Genomic DNA, 8890 nt, shown 5'->3' with positions numbered 1-8890 from the left:
GTAGTGGGAGACAAAACACACACGCACATATGTGGCAAGAAGCTTGCTTCCGAAACACATGGTTCTGGGTTCAGTCCCACTGCATGGCACCTTGGGAAAGTGTCTTCTGCTATATCCTCAGACTGACCAAAGCCTTGTGAGTGAATTTTGTAGATGGAAACTGAGAGAAGCCCATCACATATGTGTGTGTCTCCCGCCACTGCTTGACAAGCAGTGTTGGTGTGTTTACGTTCCTGTAACTTAGCAGTTCAGCAAAAGAGAATCAATAGAAAAGGGACCAGATTTTATAATAAAGTACAGGGGTGAATTAGTTCAAATGAAATTCTGCATGGTGGTGCCCCAGCATGGCCACAATCCAACAACTGAAACAAGTAAAAGGAAAGATATAAGAAAAAGCTTCTATCGATCACTTTTGCCAGACCGCCAAATTAAGAGGGATGTAAACAAACCGACACCATCATCAAGCAGTGATGGGGACACACAGACACCTAGAAACACATATTTATCAAATCGGGCTTTTCTGCTGACTGAATCAGCTGGGAACCTTGTCATTGTAACCAGTGTGGGGGTCACAGATTAGAAGCCTTTATGAATTGTGTTTATCTTCGTGATATTTAAAAGTGCAAAATGATGAAACAGAACAATTTATCTGGAGTAAGGGCTGAAGTGGGGGTTTTTAAAAATCATTTAGCATTATTCTTCCACCAGCAATCAAAAACTCAGGTTCTTTAACCCCTTAATGGACCAATTATTTTGACCTGGCGTTTCATTTCAGAACATAATTTTTTATTTCCTTTTTTAATTATATACGCTGTGTTAATTAGAAGAAAAGGTTTTTTTTTTGTCAAGGCGGCGAGCTGGCAGAATCGTTAGCACGCCGGGCGAAATGCTTAGCGGTATTTCGTCTGCCGCTACGTTCTGAGTTCAAATTCCGCCGAGGTCGATTTTGCCATTCATCCTTTCGGGGTCGATAAATTAAGTACCAGTTACGCACTGGGGTCGATGTAATCGACTTAATCCGTGTGTCTGTCCTTGTTTGTCCCCTCTGTGTTTAGCCCCTTGTGGGTAGTAAAGGAATAAGAAAAGGTTTTTTTTATCTTGTTTCCTTTATTGTTTATTATAGAAATTAAAATGTCCTTTTACTCATTTGGATTTTAACGAGTTAACTTGGACATTGAAAAAATACATATAACTTAATTATCTTTGATTTTTTTCTAAGATGTTTTGCTTTTAAATCAAAAGAAAATTTTTTATAAAATGAGATAGACTGTTTATTTAGAATGATTATTTTTCAAACAAGGAGTTACACACAAAGTTATCTTGCGGGCATCACACATGTATCTGCTTTCTCTTTGAATCTCCTTTCCTTTAGCATCTCTCATAGTCTTGTAGGGTTCTTTTTCTTATCACTTGGTGGTATTTCCAGTTCTTTAAGCATTTAATCACGTCTTTAAGTGATAAAACTTTCAGGTCCAAACCAGAAGTGGAATCAGCTTTCAAACATTTCTTAGCATCAAAGCCAATAAGTTTTTATTAACGAGGCATAAATAATCTCATTGATTAATGGCAGAACAACCTATCTTTCTCTGTTTATGATCTTCATTTCCTTGATTTTTAGTACTGAATATCTCTTTTCTTATATTGTACTAATATCTACTAGTCACTTTTAATTTCTCTCTCTCTCGCCCTTTTAAAGCCTAGCCAGGCTCATGGGCCCGGTTTCCTTGTTTCTATGGCGTATGTGTTCCCCAGTTGGACGGGAGGCCAGTCCATCGCAGCGTTACTCATTTTTGCCAGCTGAGTGAACTGGAGCAACGTGAAATGAAGTGTTTTGCTCAAGAACACAACGCGTCGCCCGGTTCAGGAATCGAAACCACAATCTTACGATCATGATGCTGACACCCTAACCACTAAGCCACGCGCCTCCACAGTTACTTTTAATTATATTACTAAAATTCCCTTTCATTTATTTGAAAATCCGCTTATTAATTTATATCGATTTTAGGCGCAGGGAGCATGCTTCCCTACCACATGGTTCCGGGTTCAGTCCTACTGTGTGATACCTTGGGCAAGTGTCTTCTACTATAGCCTAGTGCTGACCAAAGCCTTGTGAGTGGATTTGGTAGACGGAAACTGAAAGAAGCCTGTATGAATTTCTTTGCTCCCCCCCCCCACCATTGCTGTACAACTGATGTTCGTGTCTTTCCGTCCCCCTAACCTAGCAGTTCGGCGAAAGACACTAATAAAATCAGTACTAAGCTTACAAAGAATAAGACCTGGGGTGGTTTTTTTTTTTAGTAAAGGTGGTGCTCCATCATGGCCACAAAGCAATTAAAAGAGTATTGCGTTCATGATCTTTAAAAGACCTTGACTTTGCGTTCCTGTATTATTACGTCAACAATCCACCTTTCAACAAAAGCCTTCTTTCACCTGAGAAAGCAGCTTAAATTCTGAAAGGCAGACGTTTATGTAATTTCTTGCTTGTTAAATATCATAATATGGATTATTAACTTGCTTTTGTGTTACGAAACAATTTGTTATGCTTCTACAACTTTCTTACTGCAAAATAAAATTTCATCAAACTATTTCTCTGTCATATATGACATTGTATATGTGTGGGTACATATATATATATATGCCGTAGAAACACTGCCAGATCAGACTGGGCCTGATGCAGCCTTCTGGCTTCACAGACCCCAGTTGAACCGTCCAACCCATGCTAGCATGGGAAACGGACGCTAAATGATGATGATGTGTGTATATATATGTGTGTATATATATATATGTGTATATAAATATATATATATATATACACACACACACATATAAGCACCCACTACACTCCCGGAGTGGTTGGCGTTAGGAAGGGCATCCAGCTATAGAAACTCTGCCAGATCAGATTGGAGTTTGGTTCGCCAGACCTCAGTCAAATCGTCCAACCCATGCTAGCATGGAAAGCGGACGTTAAACGATGATGATGATTTAGGTGTTTGATTATTCAGTTCCAAATGCCATGATTGTACCTAATCGTGTTCACTCAGCCACGTCAGCCTTCACTTTGGCTGCTAAATATTCTGCCACTTTATGGGAAACATAAACAAGGCTCTAAACCTCCTGTGTTCCTTCTCTACAAACACTGAACACAAAATATTCAAAGCATTGATTGTTTAGTACCATCACTAGGCCTGTTCAGTCAACCGTGTCAGTCTTATATGACACTAACTATTGTCACTTGATATTAACACACAGAGATAGTTAACCATGTCAGTTTCATATGACACTAAGTATTGTTACTTGATACTAACAGGGAACCTGAAAATATTTCTAAGACCATTCAAAACATTCACTAATTTCAGTCATGAATTCCCAATAAAAAAAATAGGGGCAAACTTCAAGCACTCATCAGAAGCAAAACAGCAGAGACTTAAGCCAGTTAAATCTTTAGATATAATATTAAAAAGTATATTAAGTATATATGTATGTATATATATATATATATATATGTATATATATATATATATACATATATATATATGTATATGTATATATATATATATACAAATTGAGATAGGGGTTGTAAATGCAACCCTCCATGGGATAACATATATCCAATATACTGCTAGTGAAGTACCCAACAAAGTTAATACATAAATATTAAGGATTGCGATGCAATCAATTCATTTACTGTATTATATGGGCAAAGGTAAAATGATTTACCACAAATTACTAATACAAAATAAGAAAATGGAGAAATACATCTAAATCAAATATCAATTACCAGATAATACTCAATCACATAATTTATTAAACCACCACATAAGAAACTTTAAGGTCAAACATAATAATATAGGACAAAACAGTGTACCTAAAGGAGTAATATGATACAATAAGTACAATATGTATAAGAGAATATAAATATAAATAAATATATATTCTCTTATGCATATTGTACTTATTGTATCATATTACTCCTTTAGGTACACTGTTTTGTCCTATATTATTATGTTTGACCTTAAAGTTTCTTATGTGGTGGTTTAATAAATTATGTGATTGAGTATTATCTGGTAATTGATATTTGATTTAGATGTATTTCTCCATTTTCTTATCTTGTATATATATATATATATATATATATGCAACTTATAAACAAGGGCAAAAGAAAAGAATTCCAATGCCAAAGATAGACTTAATCTCCAATAACCATATAATTTGTCACTTTAAGCTTATAAGAATTTGTTGCGTAATGAGATACAGCCTTGTTTTTATCTTATTATGCAAAAAATTCTTATGTATGTATATGTACATATATATATATGTATATGTACATATATATATATGTATATGTACATATATATATGTATATGTACATATATATATGTATATGTACATATATATATGTATATGTACATATGATAGATCACTAGCCACTAAAGCTGTTTTATTTTCTCTCTGTGTTCTTCTCCGTTGAAGAGCGTAGGCTCGAAATGTAAACAACTTTCTCACTTCCTGATTGTTAAACTACTATTTCTGTTTGTTGTTTACGCACCCGTCTTCATCGTTTGTTTCTTTGTAAACTCTCACTGTATATATATATACATATGTATATTTATATGTTTATATATGTGTGTGTGTATATATATATATATGTATAGCAACCTCACATACTTCTACCATACATAGGACTTATTCTTTGTAAGCCTAGTACTTATTCTATTGGTCTCTTTTGCCGAACCACTAATATATATATATATATTTTTTACTTGTTTCTGTTATTTCAATGTGGCCATGTTGGAGCACTGCCTTTTTATATATAAATATATTTTAGGCAAACACAGAAAATATCTGAGAAAATATTTACAAATTTTATTTTACAAAGAAAGAAAGAAAGAAAGAAAGCAAATCGTAAAGAAAAGATTTAAAATAAGAAGACAAAAATAAATATAAAAAAAAAACCCAGCGAACTTTTCTACATTTTTTGCGAAAATTTCTGTCACCGAATGAATTTAGGTCGGCTGGAGGAGTGGTGGTGTTGCTTAACCTCGAACCCAAAGTGTGCTGTTTTTCTAAATCTAAGTCTCTCCGACTTGATTCTCGTCTGTATTTATTACATTTCTTATCAGTGATACCAAATAATTTTCTTTTCCTTTTTTTTTTGGCTACTTTCAATTCTCTTTATTGTTTTTTTGTTGCACTCATCGGGTTTTTTATAATTTTTTTTTTTGTACAAAGGTTAAAATCTCTGATAAAGTTACACAACAATAGGGTTGATATTTATGACTACAACCACAACAACTGTGGCATCCATAATGATGACCTGTAAGAGTTACAACAACAACAACAACAATACCTGCAATAATAATCATCTCTCTTATAGGCACAAGGCTTGAAATCTGTGGTGGGGGACGCTTATGTTGGCTACGTTAACCCCACTTCTCAACTGGTACTCAATTTATTGACCCCCGAAAGGATGAAACGCAAAGTTAACCTAGGTGGGATTTGAACTCAGAATGTATCAACAGGAGAAATAACACTAAGCTTCTTGCCAATTCTGCCAGCTCGCCACCTTAGTAATAATAATAATAATAATAATAATAAATGCCCTGATGCAGTCCCAGGCAGTGGCTATCGTGGCTTCTGATCTTAACTGATTGGAAGTGTTATCATGTACATTGTTTTGTGTTGGTATAAAAGATGGCCTACAGCAAATATTCTGCTCAATACCACAGATTTGCTTGTCAGTTGTTGGACCTTAACCAGTTGAGCATGTCCCTTGGTGGCTGACGATATGTGCATCTCTGATCACGAACAGAAGTAGTGGGGGAGCATCATAGCCCTGTGTTGAGAGGAGTTCTTTGGGGTTTGGATAATTCACCTCTGGAAACATAGGTGGTTCGTTCAACATCCTTACACAACCCTTATTCAGGGACCTTTTGAGTGAGATGGCTTATTCAACCAGAAGAAAGTTGTAACTGGGCTCCACCTGCAAGGTCATGTGCTGTTCATCTTGATATGAGATCACCATGTCGCGCACATATGGTTGTGATGCATGTGCCTAGTGTACCCTTATCAGATGGGTAGTCGTGATGGGTATACTGGACTTTGTATATTTGTACCCCAGTGTCACTTTGATGGCATGAACTGCTCTCTCACTCAATAATAATAATAACTCTTTCTACTAAAGGCATAAGACCTGAAAATTTTGGAGGAGGTGACTAGTCGGTAACATCAACCCCAGTTCATAACTGGTACTTAATTTAGCAACTCCAAAAGGATAAAAGGCAAACAGCCTCAGTGTAATTTGAATTCAGAATGTGGAGACAATTGAAATACTGCTAAGCATTTCACGTTGCTGACTTTGTTTCCTCATAACTTCAGAAATATGGATATTTTTTAATGAAATTTTCTATAGGCTCAGGAGTGGCTGTGTGGTAAGTAGCTTGCTAACCAACCACATGGTTCCGGGTTCAGTCCCACTGCGTGGCATCTTGGGCAAGTGTCTTCTACTATAGCCTTGGGCTGACCAAAGCCTTGTGAGTGGATTTGGTAGACGGAAACTGAAAGAAGCCCGTCATATATATGTATGTGTGTGTCTGTGTTTGTCCCCCCAGCATTGCTTGACAACCGATGCTGATGTGTTTACGTTCCCGTTACTTAGCAGTTCAGCAAAAGAGACCGATAGAATAAGTACTGGGCTTACAAAGAATAAGTCCCAGGGTCGATTTGCTTGACTAAAGGCGGTGCTCCAGCATGGCCACAGTCAAATGACTGAAACAAGTAAAAAAAAGAAATATATATATATATTTGCTTCAGAGCGTTGTCAGTGCTGTGTCGTCCGTGAACACCATTTCTCTGACGAGTACCTGGTGCACCCATGATTCAGTCCAAACAGTTGAACGTCTGATCTGGGTGGATGGAGGTAAACACCATCAGTTGATGTCCCAAATGGGTGTTTCAATAGAACTGCAAAGAAGATGCTAAACAGGGGGGGGGGGCAAGCACGCAATGCTGCTTCACATCTATGTATGTCGGATACCTCCAAAGAACAGCCATCAAATTGAACGACACCTTTCATATCCGCATGACAGGCTTCTTTCAGTTTCCATCTACCAAATCCATCACAAGTCTTTGGTCGGCCCAAGACTATAAATAAAAGACACTTGCCCGAGGTGCCATGCAAATGGGATTGAACCCAGAACCATGTGGTTGGGAAGCAGGCTTCTTACCACACAGCCATGCCTGCACCTACATACCTGTATTTTTTGCTTGTTTCAGTCATTGTAGTGTGGCCATGCTGGAGCACTGCCTTAAAGGGCCTTTTTCTAGTCAAAATGAACGTGGCACAGGAGTGGCTGTGTAGTAAGTAGCTTGCTTACCAACCACATGGTTCCGGGTTCAGTCCCACTGCATGGCACCTTGGGCAAGTGTCTTCTACTATAGCCCCGGGCCGACCAAGCCTTGTGAGTGGATTTGGTAGACGGAAACTGAAAGAAGCCTGTCGTATATATGTGTGTATATATATATATATATATATATATATATATATATATATGTAGTGCGTGTATGTTTTTGTGTCTGTGTTTGTTCCCCTAGCATTGCTTGACAACCGATGCTGGTGTGTTTACGTCCCCGTTACTTAGCGGTTCGGCAAAAGAGACTGATAGAATAAGTACTGGGCTTACAAAAGAATAAGTCCCGGGGTCAAGTTGCTCGATTAAAGGCGGTGCTCCAGCATGGCTGTAGTCAAATGACTGAAACAAGTAAAAGAGTAAAGAGAGAGTCCCAGTACATATTATTAAAGCCCGGAACTTATTCTGTCAGTTTCTTTTACTGAACCATTAGGTTACAGGGACGTAAATAAACCAACGTCGGTCGGTTGTCCAGCAGGAAGACGGAGAGAATGTGTGTGTGTGGGGGGGTGCGGGAATTGGTTGGTAGAGGGAAGAGAGGAAGAGAACTTAAGGAAGTAGTTGTGGAGGGGAGGAGGAGGAGGTAACGGAGGGGGAGTATCGGTTGGCGAAAAGAGAAGGGGAGGAGGAAGAAGAGAATCGTAAAGAGTAGGAGGGGGTAGCGTTAGATCGGAAGACGGAGGTAGGAACTATCGAATGAGGAGAAGGCGGAGACGGAGAGAGGGAGGGAGGAAGGGCAAAGGTTTGAACGGGAGGAGGAGGAAGGGGAGGTGCTGCAAGAGGAACTTTTCGTGGGTTTTTTTATTTATTTATTTCCTTTTTTTTTTAATCACGTTGGTTTGGCATCGAAGGTGTTTTTTATCATCGAACATTGATTAGAGAATGAATTAGCACCGAGTGGCCTTCAATTGTTGAACGAAGAGAAGAGAAGAAGAAGATGTGGCTTTCATTATTAATAACTTGAACCAAAAAAAAGGAGGAGAAAGAACAAAAAAAGAGAAAAAAGTTCGACTCTTAATCGCTTTCGCTTACGTGACTTTCAAAAAAAAATACCAGGTGAGGTGAGTGGACAATTTCGTCATCTCCTCTGCTCTCAACAGGTGACACACACACACACATATTTATTACTTTTTTTTCCTATTTATGTAATCGTCAAAATATCGTTTATCTTCCTTCCCCGCCGCCGCCGCCTCCGGAACCCTCCTCTTCTCTCGTGTCTCGGTTCCTCACTCGAAGGCGTCACTCGTACGGCAGCACTTCGTTGTTTGGTCGGACCAAAAAAAAAAACAACAACAAAAGAAAACACAAATTTTAACCCCCCCCCGCCACACGTTGCCCTACCGTTGTTCCCCTCTCGGTCCTCGCTCGACGGCCCCACTCGTACGATAGCCCTTCGTTGGTCGGACAGAAAAAAAACCCATCCATTTTAACCCTCACCACATTGACCCACCGTCGTTCCCTCTCGGTCCTCGCTCGGACGACCC

General features: G+C 38.5%; 1 protein-coding gene across 3 annotated transcripts in view; it reads left to right on the top strand.

The window, feature by feature from the left end:
- Positions 1-8175: 8175 nt before the first annotated feature.
- The window catches only part of LOC115226107 (nose resistant to fluoxetine protein 6-like), a 31858-nt gene continuing 31143 nt past the window's right edge, over positions 8176-8890 (top strand). The window contains exon 1 of one of the 3 annotated variants that reach the window (XM_036514849.1): positions 8176-8763. The gene's annotated coding sequence lies outside the window, so the exon portion shown is untranslated. Of the gene's footprint in view, positions 8872-8890 lie in introns of all 3 variants that reach the window. The other 2 variants (XM_036514847.1, XM_036514848.1) reach the window with 2 other exon arrangements.

This window comes from Octopus sinensis, linkage group LG29 (genome assembly GCF_006345805.1).
Source record: "Octopus sinensis linkage group LG29, ASM634580v1, whole genome shotgun sequence".
NCBI lineage: Eukaryota > Metazoa > Mollusca > Cephalopoda > Octopoda > Octopodidae > Octopus > Octopus sinensis.
Note: the sequence above shows the minus strand (reverse complement) of the source record. Positions and strands in the feature narration are given on the sequence as shown.